The sequence below is a fragment of the Narcine bancroftii genome, chromosome 5, assembly GCF_036971445.1.
Source record: "Narcine bancroftii isolate sNarBan1 chromosome 5, sNarBan1.hap1, whole genome shotgun sequence".
Taxonomy (NCBI): domain Eukaryota; kingdom Metazoa; phylum Chordata; class Chondrichthyes; order Torpediniformes; family Narcinidae; genus Narcine; species Narcine bancroftii.
This window is the reverse complement of record NC_091473.1, coordinates 66,714,772-66,729,575: the sequence shown is the minus strand read 5'-3', so window position 1 is coordinate 66,729,575 and position 14,804 is coordinate 66,714,772. Positions and strand designations below refer to the sequence as shown.

The 14,804-nt window shown below is 42.6% G+C and overlaps 1 protein-coding gene across 10 annotated transcripts in view; it reads left to right on the top strand.

Moving 5' to 3' along the window:
- rasal2 (RAS protein activator like 2) overlaps positions 1-14,804 on the top strand; it is a 512,219-nt gene that overhangs the window by 323,368 nt on the left and 174,047 nt on the right. The gene's annotated exons all lie outside the window — the stretch shown is intronic.

The window sequence follows — 14,804 nt, the reverse complement described above, 5'->3', positions numbered from 1 at the left end:
TTCCAGGCACCCACAACTATTTTTTTTTAAACTGATGTCTCCCCTAAACTTTATATGTCTTGTTTACATATTCTGTTGTTTTTATGCAGTTATTGAACCATTATGTGAGAAGTGTAAAATTGTTTGAAGCTTCACTGATCCATGTGTTTTGGGAGCGCCCAAATTTAGAGAGATTCTGGAAAGACATTTTCCAAAATTTATCAACAGTTTTTAAGATCAAATTAGAACCATGTTCACTAATTCCGTTGTTTGTTTTTTTTTTATGTGAACCAGATATACTTCTGTCTGCAACTCAGGAGAAAGTTTTAGCTTTTACCACACTGATAGACAAGTAATTTTATTGAAATGGAAAAATTACTTTTCACCTACCCATACACAGTGGTTATAGGATGTAACATCCTATTTAAGATTGGAGAAAATTAGATAAAACATTAAAGATAGAAAGTTTCAATTTTTAAAGATCTGAGACCCATTTGTAGAATACTATCATTTTTGGAAAGAATTAAGAGTTTTGAATGTACCAGAGCTTCTCTGTCCAATGTCTAAATGTTGCTATCATTTCCATAATTTCTCTTTTCTTTTACAAAGATTACCTTGATTAGAGGGAGTGGATAGATAAGATTTAATTTTTAGATTTTTTTGTTTGTTTTCTTTTTATCTGGATTAATTTAGCAAGCATGGTTATCATAGATTAATTCAATAACTTGTTTCACATGTGGATTAAGCAACTGTCCAGTGTAGTTTCATCCTTTTTGTACTTGTATGAGATGACCTATTATATATTTTCCTTAAGTTTATATGTTAAACTCAATATTTTTTTTAAAAATGAGGTGACCAGAACTAAACAGAATTCTTTATGGTCTTACCAGATTTGTAGATTTGCAACATGACCTCTCTACTCCTGAATTCAATCCCCTGATTTATGAAGCCCAGCATCCCATAGGCCTTCTTAACTATCCTATCACCTTTTACAGTGACCTTGAGGGATGTATTTATTTGAACCCCAAGGTCCCTCTGTTCATCCACACTCTTAAGTACTCAGCTTTTTGGTTTGTCCTTCAAAAATGCATCACCTTACACTTATCCAAACTGAAATCCATCTACCTCGTTTCTGCCCAACTCTGCATCCTGGCTATATCTTCTTCTAACCTTCAACAACCTTCTGCTCCATCCACAACTCCTCCAACCTTTGTGTCATCTGCAAACTTACTGACCCATCCTTCCACCTCTTCATTCAGGTAATTTATAAACATAACAAAGAGCAGGGGTCCCAGAACAGATCCCTGCAGCACTCCACTAGTCACCAACTTCCAGGCAGAAAACTTTCCTTCCACTACTACTCTCTGCTTTCTTCCTACAAATCGATTTTTAAAAAAATCCATATGGCCAAGGTTCCACTGATCCTGTACCTCATGACTTTCTGGATGAGTCTCTTGTGGGGGACCTTGTCAAATGCTTTGCTAAAATCCAAATAGATCACATGTACCACCCTACCTTCATCAATTTCTTTTGTTACCTCCTCAAAAAACTCAATTCGACTCGTGAGGCATGACCTTCCCTTCACAAAGGCATGCTGACTGTCCTGGAGTAGATTGTACTTCTCCAAATGCTCATTGATCCTTCTCTTAAGAATCCTCTCCATTATTTTGCACACCACTGACACAAGACTCACGGTCAATAATTCCCAGGAATCTTCCTATTACTTTTTTTAAATAAAGGGGACTACATTTGCCATTTTTCAATCCTCTGGCACCTCCCCTGCTGCTAAAGAGGATTCAAAGATCGTAGCTACTGCCCCAAATATCTCTTCTCTCATTTCCCACAGCAACCTGGGGTATAATCACATCTGGCCCCGGGGACTTATCAATTTTGATCTTTTTAAAGAAGATCCAACACTTCCACTTCCTTCATCTCCACATTATCCAGCACACAGACCTGTTCAATTTCGAGCTCACCATGATCAAGGTTCTTTTCTCTTCCGACTACTGAAGCAAAGTATTCGTTTAGGACCTCCCCAATCTCCTCTGCCTCCAGGCGCATGTTGCCTCCTTTATCCTATAGCAGCCCTACCTTCATTCCCGTTATCCTTCTGTACTGACAATAACCACATCAGCAGTGAGTATAAGACAGCTTTAATAAACTAATATGTACACTAAGAGGTCTTGTCTCTCTGCAAGACAAACCTGGAAGGCTAGAATGTAGCTCTGGACTGTTTTATATACAAGTTCACCGGGATGACCCCTGGTGACCTAATGGTGTAATTACATATCCCCACATTCACCCCCCCTTAAAAAAATTGTTATTCCCCCACCTCTCCCCCCTCCCCCCCATCTTCCTTCCCTTGTTTGTATGTTCATGTCCAAAATTTTTCGTGGCTTCCGTTGCCTTCTGGACCTCCTTGGTAGTGGTATAGGGGTGGGGAGTGCAGTCTGCCTTTCGGCCTTTCTTGGTGGAGGTGGGAATTAATAGATGGCCATGTGGCTGTGTGGGCTGGGGATCCTCTTGTATGGGATTATGTCCTGCCATCAAGTCTAGGGTGGTGATATTTTGTGGGGCAGGCGTACCCAGGGTCCTGATTTCCGGGGTGGGTGGTAGAGTCCTCTGGGGTGACTCGATGGACGACTGTTCTAGTGACTGCTGCTGCGCTCCTTGTTGATCCGTAGACATCTGTGTTTCCTCCGCATTGTTCACACATCCGGCCGGCGCGAGATCCCTGATGGCCACCGAGTCTTTTCTTCCATCTGGGAATGTGACGAAGGCGTACTGAGGGTTCGCGTGCCTCAACTCAACTTGATCCACCAGCGGGTCCGCTTTGTGGGGTCTGCAGTGCTTCCGGAGGAGAACAGGTCCCGGTGTCATCATCCATTTAAGCAGCCCTGTGCCCGTTGTGGCTTTCCTTCTGAAAGAAAAGATATGGTCATGTTAGTGGCAGAACACAACAAAGAATGTATAGAGTGTAGGGCTTCTGGCAACACTTCTTGCCATCTAGTAACAGGAAGGTCTTTTGCTTTTAAAGTCAAGAGGACCATTTTCCCTTTCGAATTGTCCATTCCCCCTGGGATTGTAACTTGTAGTGCAGCTGGTAGCAATCCCTCTCTCGTGCAGGTACTGCTGTACTTCTGAGTTCATGAATGCAGCACCCCTGTCTGTGTGTATGTAGTTCAGGTACCCAAATATGCTGAAGATGGGTTGGAGGCATTTTATAACAGTGGCTGTTGATACATCAGAACACAGGATTGCAAAGGGGAAACGGGAATATTCATCTATTACGTTTAGGAAATAGACATTTCTATTATTGGACAGGAGCGGGCCTTTAAAATCGAGGCTGAGGCGCTCAAAAGGTTTGGTAGCTTTTATCAGGATTGCTTTGTCTGGCCGGTAAAATTGCGGTTTGCATTCCGCACAGATGGGGCAGCTCTTGTTCACTGACCTCACTTCCTCTACCGAAAATGGGAGGTTTTGGGTTTTAATGAAGTGAAACAGTCTAGCGACCCCTGAATGGCCCAGCTCATTGTGCAAGCTCTGCAACTGGGACGTGTGGTTAAGGATGGCACAAGTGCCTCTGGACAGCACGTCCGGGGATCGTTGAGTCTCCCGGGGCAGTATAGAATGTCGTAGTTAAATGTAGACAATTCTATCCGCCAGCGCAGGATTTTGTCATTCTTAATTCTCCCCGTTCTGGTTATTGAACATAAAAGCCACAGACCGTTGGTCTATGACGAGGATGGTGTTTGTACGCCAGATAATGTTGCCAGTGCCTTACTGCTTCCACAATGGCTAGGACTTTCTTCTCTACTGCTGAGTGTCTTACCTCTGACCCCTGTGTGGTTCGCGAGAAAAAGGCCACCGGTCGTCCGTCTTGGTTTAGGGTGGCTGCCAGAGGCATATCGGATGCATTCGTTTCTACTTGAACCACATGGTAGCTTTAGCGATATGGTCCCTAATGACCTTGAATGCTCTGGTGGCTGCTGGGCAGACTGGGAAAACTGAGGCTTTTATAAGTGGCCGGGCCCTGTTGGCGTAGTTGTGGACCCATTGGGCGTAGTAAGCGAACAGTCCCAAACACCTTTTTAGTGCTTTCAGCGTGTGTGGCACTGGGAGGTCTAGGAGAGGGCGCATTCAGGCTGGGTCTGCGCTATGTAACCCAGGATTGGCAACTTCCTGACGCTAAAGACGCTTTTGTCCCTGTTGTATCTTAGGTTCCTTTCCTCGGCTGCCTGGAAGAAGCGTTTTAAATTCGTGTCATGATCCTCCTGAGTGTGGCCACAGATTGTCACATTGTCTAAATAGGGGAACTCCGCTTTCAGTTGGAACTCATCTACTATTCGGTCCATTTCTCTCTAAGACTGTGTCCTCTGCTCTGTAGCATTTGACCAAGATGGCCGGCTGCACATGGCATTTTTCTTCTGTTTGTCTGTGGAGAAAGAAGAGCATTCCCGCCTCTCATTAGCATGAGAATGGACCTTGGCTGTGGCCTTGGGGCTTCTGCAGACTTCTGCATAGTGCCCACATTTTCCACAGTTGGAACAGACATTTTCTCTGGCAGGGCAGAGGGCTCTGGGGTGCTTTCTTTGTCCACAGGAAAAGCACTTGGGACCCTCAAGGTGTACTGCTGCTGCTGTGAATTCCTGTGAGGCAGCATACTTTTCTTTTCGTGGGGCAAGAGAGTCGAGCAGTGTGACGTTTGTCCCAGCCCCAGGGTCCTGTGAGTACTTCTCCAATTCTTTCCTGGTGCTTTCTAAAGCTTCTGCAATAGTCTCTGCCTCATCTAGCCCCACCATTCCTTTCTCCAGCAATCGATGTCTCGTCTCAGTGGACCGTATGCCCGCAACAATTCTGTCCCTAATAAAGTCCTCCGCATACTCCTGAGCTGATACTGCTTTAAAGTTGCAGCCTCTCGCCAGGTCTTTCAGAGAGAGTATAAAGTCTCTGGCAGACTCCCCTATTTGTGACCTAGTCATGAGCCTGTACCTGGAGTGGAGTTCGCTATGCCCCTTACTGCAATGCCTCTTGGTAGGACCTGGCATCCTGTATAAGGGAGTAAGGGTAGTCTCCCAGCTGCGCTAACAGCAGCATTAATAGCTCTTTATCAGATGCCTCAGCACCCTCCACGTAATTCAGAAAGCATCTCTGCCGGCGGCCGAAGTGTGTGCTGGCTCAGGGATTTCTGGGGTCGAGCTCCAGCCTGTCTGGTCGCAGCACATGGCTAAGCCGCAGTCTCTGGTCCCTTAGGTATAGCAAGGGTGGACCCTGGGGTACTGGGAGCTGCTGGTAGAGCCTCTGTGGGGCTTGTGTCTTCTGGAGGAGTAAACTGGGTGCTTGGGGCTGTTGGCTGAGTCTCTGGCTTTTGGACATTTGCAGCGGGCTTGGGGGGATCCCAGCGGTAGCGTCAGGTCTCTGTGATACTGGGGAAACTGCTGCTGGGGGAGTGACGGTAGCGGTGTCTGCTTTCCCTGGCTCTGGAGTAGTCGGGAATTCTGCACATACGTGGCGATCAGGAACACGACTTGTGGAGATCCTTCCACCCGCGCTTGTAGTGGCTCCTTTCTGATTAGACTGGGGTTTAGGGTCGGCGGCGCCTGTACCAGTGAACACACGGCCAGGCAGGGGTCTTGGCCATTTCTTACCCGCTCTATCATACTCCTGTGGTCTTCCCCGCATTCCACCATGATTCCAGTACAGCGGTCCCTCACTGTCTCTGTCCTCGGATGCACGTGCGTGCTGGTCGTCCCCAGATTCCATTCCTCAGGAAGAGTCTCCAGGTGGTCGGGAAAGCACGTTGGAGCAGAAGCCACTTTCATCCTAGTAGCTATCATATTAGTTTATTAAATTGTACTGACAATAACCACACCAGCAGTGCAAGTATAAGACAGCTTTAATAAACTAATATGTACACTAAGAGGTCTTGTCTCTCTGCAAGACTAACTTGGAAGGCTAGATTGTAGCTCTAGACTGCTTTATATACAAGGTTACCAGGACCTAGTGGTGTAATTACATATCACCACACCTTCTGTTCATCACATAATTCTATATGCTAAGGCCTTCTCATGCCCCCTTCAAGCTTTCTCGTCCTTTCTTAATCTCCTTCCTAGCTACCATTTACTTCTCATGAGCCCTTTCTCTTTTCTGCTTCCTGTATCTTATATATGCTTCCTTCCTCTTGACTTGTTGCCTGACCCGTTTCATCAACCTTGGTTCCCTTTCCTACCATCTTTTCCTTGTCTCATGGGACCAACCCATCTTGAACCCTGCACAAGTGGTCCCTAAACTTCCTCCACATAATATCTGTGCTTTCACCCTTAAATATCTGTTTCCAATTTATTCTCACTAGTTCCTGCCACGTCCCTTCACAATTAGCCCTTCTCCAGTTAAAACACTTTCCCAGGAAGTGTGTTTTTATCTTTTATCTATGTTGAAGTTAAGGGAGTTGTGGTCAACCTTGAGGGAGAGATCAGATTTCACACAATTAGCCTCAAGTACAGTAACTACAATTGTATGTTGAATCATATAATGCTCTTGCACTTTAATAAAAGCATATCAACAAAGTTTGTGTGAGCTACATTGGGGGAGATGGTGTTTCATCATAATTGTACTTCAACATTTAATCCATTCTAATAGTGGAAAAACAATCATTGCAGGTACAGGTGTATTCTGGGTTTTTAGACACATGAATATTTAACTAAATTGCCATTCTGTATATCAGAACTGAGTATGAAGAATTACATCTTAAATGTTGTCAGTGCTAACTGAGCTGTGAGTCTGATCTGAATTATTTACTCAGCAGTCCTAATCACCATTGAATGAAATCACTGAGGCACAAGTTGCAGAATACTTCTCTCGTGCAGCCAATTGTGTAATTACCTTATTAATAGACTAACATTACTCAATGAGCAGTGGAGGGAACAAATGCTCCAAACTTGAATTGACGGTGAATGCACTCAATTTAACAGGAGTTTAAAATAGCCATTGAACTTTGTTTCCCCACCACCATCCTTGTGCATCTTACCTCTCTCCAGTCCTCCATTCCCACTGCCTCCCCCAAAAATGGAGAGAGCAGATGCATGTCTGCATGCTGAGCCAACTTGATATAGGTTGTAGAACAAATAGCCAGATTCTCCGGTTTCCAAATTGTACCAGTTGTGGCAGCCCCATTCACAGAAACACACTGGAAGGTACTCCATGGTGTGGTTACCTTTGCAGGAAAGGATGATACATTATCAACAAGAGCAGCACCAGACAACAGGAGATGATTGTAGTTCTATTCCTTTACCTTACTTGAAGGCACAAGTCACTGTGTCAGCTTGTTTTAGTTAGCGTGCAGTTTTTTGTCTTGAAGGTGCTGCATGGAGTTTGCTACTATTCCATTCTGGTGTCCATAGACTTTGGGATCTGTTGAAAACTCTGTGGAAACCGGACTCTCATTTTCTCTCAGGCTGTAGGCAGAGCTGTTAATGTACACAGCACTTCATTTTCTTTCACAAAATAAAAAGAACAGAAGTAGGCCATTAGCCCCATCGAGTCTGCTCTGCCACTCCACCCTGAGCTAAACCATTCTCACATTTAGTTCCAATTTCCAGCCTTTTGCCCATATCTCTTGGTACCCTGACTAATTAGATACCCATCAATCTCCTCCTTAAACTCTCACAGTGATCGGGCCTCCACAGGTGTATGTGGCAATGAATTCCACAAATCCACAACCTTCTGGCTAAAGAAATTTCTCCTCATCTCTATTTCAAATGGACACCTTCTAATTCTAAGATTGTGCTGGATTCACCCACCAAGGGGAACATCTTATTCACAAATACTGTCTAATTCTTTCAGCATTCAAAATGTTTCTATGAGATCTCCTCTCATTCTCTATACTCCAATAAATGCTCCTCATACGTTAGCCTTTGAATGCCAGGAATCATCCTCGTAAATCTTCTCTGTACTCTTTCCAACATCATTACATCCCTTCTAAAGGGCCCAAAACTGCACACAGTACTCCAAATGAGGTCTCACCAGTGGCCTATAGAGCCTCATCAACATCTCTTTACACTTATACACTATTCCTTTTGAAAAGAATGCCAACATAGCATTTGCTTTCTTTACTACCAATCCAACCTGGTGGTTAACCTTTAGGTTAACCTGCACAAGGACCCACCCAAATCCCTTAGCACTTCCGAATTTTGAATTTCCTTCCCATCCAAATAATAATCTCTGTTTATTTCCTCTTCCAAAATGTACAACCATACATTTCTCAATATTGTATCTCAACTGCCATTTCTTTGCCCACTCTCCTAAGCTGTCCAAGTCTCTGCAACCACTTTCTACTCCACCACCTATCTTGGTGTCATCTGCAAACTTAGTCACAAAACCATTCAATCCATAATCTAAATCATTAATATACATTGTAAAAAGAAGCTGGTCCAACTCCGACCCCTGGATTAGCAACTGGCAACCAACCAGAACAGAATCCCTTTATTCCCACACTTTGCTTTCTGCCCATCAGCTAATGTCCACCCAATCTAATATCTTTCTTGTAATTTCATGGGCTCTCATCTTATTAAGCAGTCTCTTATGCGACATCTTATCAAAGGCCGTTTGAAAATCCAAATACAACCTCTCCCTTGTCCATCCTACTTGAGATTATATCGAAACTCCAAGAGGTTGGTCAAGCAGGATCCATGCTGGCTTGAACTCATCATGTCATTCACCTTGAGGCATTCCATAACCTAATCCTTGAAGAGAGACTCCAATATCTTTCCAACCACTGATGTCAGACTAATAGGCCTATAATTTCCTTTTTTTGCCTCCTTCCTTTCTCAAACAGCTGAATTACATTTGCGACTTTCCAATCCTCTGGAACTATGTCAGTCTATTGATCCCTGGGAAATCATTTCTAATGCCTCCAAAGCCACCTCTTTCAGAACCTGTGGGTGCACCTCATCCGGACCCGGAGACTTCTCTATCTGTAGTCGATTTAGCTTAATCACTGTCTCTCTAGTAATCTTGGCTATACTTAATTCTATTCCCTGAGACCTCTGACGATCAGGAATATTGCTATCATCTTCCTCAGTGAAGACTGATGCAAATTTCTCATTAAGTTCCTCTGCCATCTCTTTGTTACCCATTATAATTTCTCCAGCATCATTTCAATTGGTCCTATATCTACCAGTGTCTTTTTTACTCCATATATTTTAAAAAAAACTCAGTATCCTTTTGTATATAATTTGCCAATTTCCTTAATTCATCTTTTCTTTCCTAAAGACTTTCTTTGTCTCTTTCTGTAAGTTTTTAAATGTTTCCCACTAATTTTTGCATCCTTGTATGTCCTCCCTTTTTGCTTTTGTTTTAGCCTTTACCTCTCTTGTTAGCCACATTTGTGCCATTTTTCCATTCATAATTTTTTTTCTTGGAATATATTAATCCTGTACTTTTTTTTCCTTCTTGAAATATCATCCAATTCTGCTCTGCCATCCCTCCATCTAGCTTACCTTTCCAGTCAACTTGGGCCAGTTCCTCTCTCATACCACTGTAATTTCCTTTGTACCACTGAAATATTGACACACCTGATATCAGCTTTTCTTTTTCAAATTTAAAACTGAATTCAAATTATGATCACTACTTCCTAAGGGTTCCATTACCTTTAATTTCCTAATCACCTCAGGTTCATTACACATCAGCCAATCCAATACCACCAATCCCTTGGTGGGCTTATCGACAAACTGTTCCAAAAAGCCATCTTCAAACTCTCTCTCCTGAGATCCAGTACCTTCCTGACTTTCCCAATTCACTTCCATGTTAAAATCTCCCAAAATTATTTTGCCATTCTCCTTCTAACATGCTTGTCTATTTCTTGCACAACTCGTAGTCCACTTCCCACCTGCTGTTTGCGGGCCATTAGTCATCTAGGAGCCTCAATCTCATTCACAGAACCTCTTATCCACTTGTCAAACCAACAAGTCCCCAATCACCACTGCTCTCCTCTTCTTCCCCCCTTCCCTTCTGAGCCAGGGGGCCAGCCTCTGTGCCAGAGATGTGACCACCTCAACTTGTCCCTGATAGGTCATCCCCACCAACAGTATCCAAAACAGTGATACCTATTGTCGATGGGAACAACCACAAGGGTACTCTGCACTGTCTGTATCTTCCCCTTCCCTCTCCTGACAGTCACCCAGTTACCTCCTGACTTTTAGGGGTGACTGCCTCCCTGAAACTCCATCTACAACTGCTTCCTTCAAGATCCACAGATCTCCAGCTCCAATTCCCTAACTCAGTTTGTCAGGAGCTGCAGCTAAATGCACCTTTTGCAGGTGTAGTCATTAGGGTCAAGTGCACTGCCCATATTTCCCACATCCCACAATTTGAGCAATCCACTGCCTAACTGTCTTCATTATCTAAATATAAATAAAGGATTAAACTACCTCATTTGGCCTTACCTCTTTGGTTGGTAGCAAGCACTCTTGAGCTACTTTTTTTAGCTACCCCTCCTTTTATTGGTCCCTGCCAATTAATTTGAATTTCCCAATTACTCACTCCCACAAATCAATACTCTGCTTAACCCATTGCCTTCCATGCCATTTTTAAACTTTCCAAAAATCTTGCACTCACCAGCACAAGTTGCTCGCCCCTCCTCCCTCTCCAACTCTCCCTCAACTAACACTGACTAATTTTCCTCTCTGACAGCTCCTTTGGAATGATTTAGGGATTACTTTGTTGTGAGAGCAGAGTCACCCCAGGGAGATGGCATTCAGCCCATCATTGGACCTTTGCTTGCTTGGTTCAGGCCACTCTTTCCCAATGACTGGCCATGTGCAGATCTTTTCTCCGTTGCAAGCTTCAAGCCACATGCCACCTCTGTGTCAGAGACAGTGGCTGAACACAAAAGATCATCTTCTTGTATGCCACTGCTGCCAGACTAGTTGGGAGTTCATTCATGTCTGAGAGGAGAATTAACCATTGTTATCAGTGGGTCCTGAATTACACCTGGTTACATGTTCTGTGACAAATACTCCAGTACATCCTCAAGGAAGAAGAACTGTGCTGTGCCATTTTCAGGTTGCTGGTACCTAATCCCAAAGAAGAGAGGGAGGTGTGCCATTGCATGCTTTGCAATGTGTCTTTTGTGATGTATCTGCCAGAATTAAGTAGCTAACAGGATCTGAGGCTTAGAATGGATCAATTGTCAAGGTGCACTGTGGCCTTGAGCTTTGGCTCTGACTTTTGAGAAGGTTTGTCAGAAAGCTGAGGTAGTGCAAAGAGCAGGATATAACACAACATTTGAAGTTGGCGTTTGAGATGCTTTCATTGACCCTGAAAGTTATGAAACATCTTGCAGCAGGAGAACCTCTTTCCTTCTTGGGCATTTTGCCCACTGGAGCTGTTGGAAAATCAGAATCCTGATTCTGCCCATCATCTGCCATGCTAACCCCTGCACCTCAAAGACACAGGTAAAATCCCAAAATGCTGCAGACATTCAACTGACCAGCTGAGGATTTTCAGCATTTTCTGTTTTCATTTCAGATTTTGACCATCTGCATTTATTTTCAAAGACAGAACTCATGGCTCATCACTGCAATAATGCAACCAGCTTTCTCCAAGAAATTGTGAGGCCAAAAAGAAATCACTGATGGAGGAAATCAGAAATATTGCTGGCAATGCTTAGGAGGTTGGAAATTCTGTGTGAAAAGACAAAATTAACATTTCAGGTCAACCCTTTTTCAACGGCCTGTTTAAAGCTATCTTGTTGTCTTTGATCTCCACTAGTTTACTTGAATGATGTTGACTGCTTTTAAAATTTGATATCCTGGACATTTGCTGAGGTCCACAATGAGTCAGCATTGTGTCAGTAGATCACATAAATTCTGTGTACATCCTCCATGATGTCACCTTTACTCCCATTTTCCTCTGGTATTTTGTTGCATTTCCTTTAAATGATAAGCATTCTTGGCTTATAAGATGTAATTTTGCTGAACCAACTTAACAACCTAGACTCCTTACTCTGTGGACATTTTTATATGTTTGTACAAAATTAAAACACATATTCAACTTTGAATTGAAAACTGATGCATTCTATTAACACAGCTTGTGGTTTAAATGGGAGAAATGGCAGAATGGAATTATTTACTGACAACCACTTGTTCATTTATTGAGTCCAAAGACCCAAGTTAGTTATTATAGGAGCTGAGATATGACCCAAGATGATTGTTGTGTGGGCGGACAAGATCTGAAATGTAAGAGATTTTGATTAAAACCAAACGAAGACAATTATCCCTACTGATGGTTGCTCAAACATGGCAAAGTGTACTTCTGAGATTGGTGAGGCACTGTTCTCTCAATAATGCTCCTCAAAGGTCAACATGAATTGGAATGATTTCAATGCAGCACCATGCATTATGTCTGTAAAAATTGTGCAAGTCCACACTTATTCCTGAACTTCCCCAAAACCCAATATATTTTCTGTTTTCTCTAATTGGTTGAATTCCTTCCACAATGCAAAAGAGCATAGCATGTAGAATTTGGAAAAATTCTTTTCAAGTTGTTTTATTTTCTAAGATGCTTAAGAATGTTTAAAAAAAGCAAATAAAAGTTCATTAAACTTGCTGCACCTATTCAACCATTCATTAAAAATTGAATGGGAGATCTTCAGTCTCCACACTACTTTCCTAAATTAATCTTGCATACCGTGATTCTCTCATTGTCAAAAAACATTTCCATCTTGATCAAGCTTGATGTCTGAATTTTCTCTGCCCCCTAGAGGAGATTTTTTAAAATTACTTACCTGTGGGTGAAGAAATGTCTCCTGAATGATCAGCGATGACCCTGTCCTGGTTTTGTGCTTCAGGAGTACAGGACAGCATTCCAATGAAGGGACAGAGGTCCCAGGTCCTTTCATCCATCCTGACTCAGCCTGAGTTTGTTTCTCAAAGTTAGCGTCTGGTCATTGTTGATCATGCAGGCAGTGATGGGTAATGGCTGGCAAGAACTTTTCTGCTACTGAATCACAGAACCTGAAGCCCTGCACCAACCCTTCAGCCTCACATTCTGCCATAACTTCCTATTCCTGCCATAACTGGCATGTGGCTCAAAAACAAAATCACAATTTATTGTTATGAAGATGCCATGAAACTCATTGTTTTGCAGCAGCTTCACTGTGCAACATTTATATAAGCCACCTTACAAAATAATTTTTTTTGAAGTGCAAGAAAAAGTAAGGCAGTGTCTGCAGTTTATTGTTCATTCAGGTATGTGATAGCAGAGTGAAGAGGGCATGGCCTGAGTGGTGGGGGTCCTTCAGAAGAGTCCATAGCATTCTCTAATGGGAGGGTGAGCAGCCAAATGTTGTGGTCCCACATTGACACTGATGACATAGATAGGAAAAAAGGATGAGGTCCTGAAGAGGAAATATTGGGAGTTATGAAGGAGACACAGCAGATGCAATATCACTGGCTCTCTACTTAGCTCTGGATCACCTAGAAAACAGCAATTCATACATATGGCTTCCCTTCACCAACTACAGCTCAGCCTTAAACATGATTATTTTCGCATGACTCGTGACTGGCTTTTTATCTTTTGTATTTAATTTGTGTGTTATGCTTTTATCCTTGCAGGTTTTAAGCTCAAAATTACCTCATTTTTTTCCAGTGGGGAAATGTAGAATTCTGTGCAAATGTATAAAACCATATTAAGGTGATCTTTGAGAACCAATTGAGCCTTCGATGGTCTGATTTACTTTTCCTTTTGTTTTCAGTGGATGGTTTTAAACTTTTAGGCCTGAATAATTTTCCCAAGTGCACAAAATTGTTTGAGTCAAAAACTTGGAGTACTGTATTATTTTTTACTTTAAAAGTTTTATTCTCCTTCAGTCACAGTATTATTCTTGGGGGAATAGCTTTTGGTCTGCTTTGCAATACATCAATTAAACAGAATTTGTTTTGTCATTTCATCTGTCACTCCTGAAACCCATAGCTGAGATTTGTTTTAGTAGAAGCAGCCAGGTAAATGGTTAACTTGTAATTCAACACTGGCTCAGCCTGAATGGGCAACAGCAGGATTAAGGTGGATTTCAGTCACAATAATCAATGAAAGTAGTTGTATTTTTCCCAATGCGTTCATTATTTTATCCAGCTGTTGAATGATGAAACAGCTTTTTTCATGAGATTTTGAAAGTGGTTTGATTCTATTAAAAAGCAGGTGTTGCCCCCCCCCCCCACAACCCTCGAATGCTGAATTCTGTCTCCATTCAGGATGAAATGGGCACCTGGTTGGGCCTTAAAAGATTACGCTGATAGGCTCCATATGCAAAGTGGCTGTTGCTAAGGAGGGGTCTCCAGCCATGGCAACTTCTGACAGAGAAATGTTTTCCTGTTTTAAGTGAGCAGAATGGAGTTTAACTGAGAGTGAGGAGAAAAATTATGATTAAGTGACCATTAAACTTCTCAAGTGGAGTTCCACTTGAAGTTGAACTCTCATCTGCTGGTGTGAGTTCCTGAAAGTGTGGCCGAGAATGGGTGCATTTATGTACTACTTTGTTGTTGCTGAACCAAAGCACAGCTGGTGGAATCTTGCTTTGTAAAATTGCACCAGTCTATACCATATGAAGTGGTCTGACTGTATTTTCCAGTTCAAATAATGACATTGTGCTGATTCCAGCCTTCAGCAGATGTGAGTATGAATGATCTTACATTGGTAGCAGCCTTTCTTGAATGTATGTTTCATTCTATTGCCCTGAGTTTTTATTTGAATCAGTGAAATTTAATTGTTTAAAAAAATTAATTGAATATCAGGGGAGAAAAATAATCTTGAAGCATATCATCAGATGG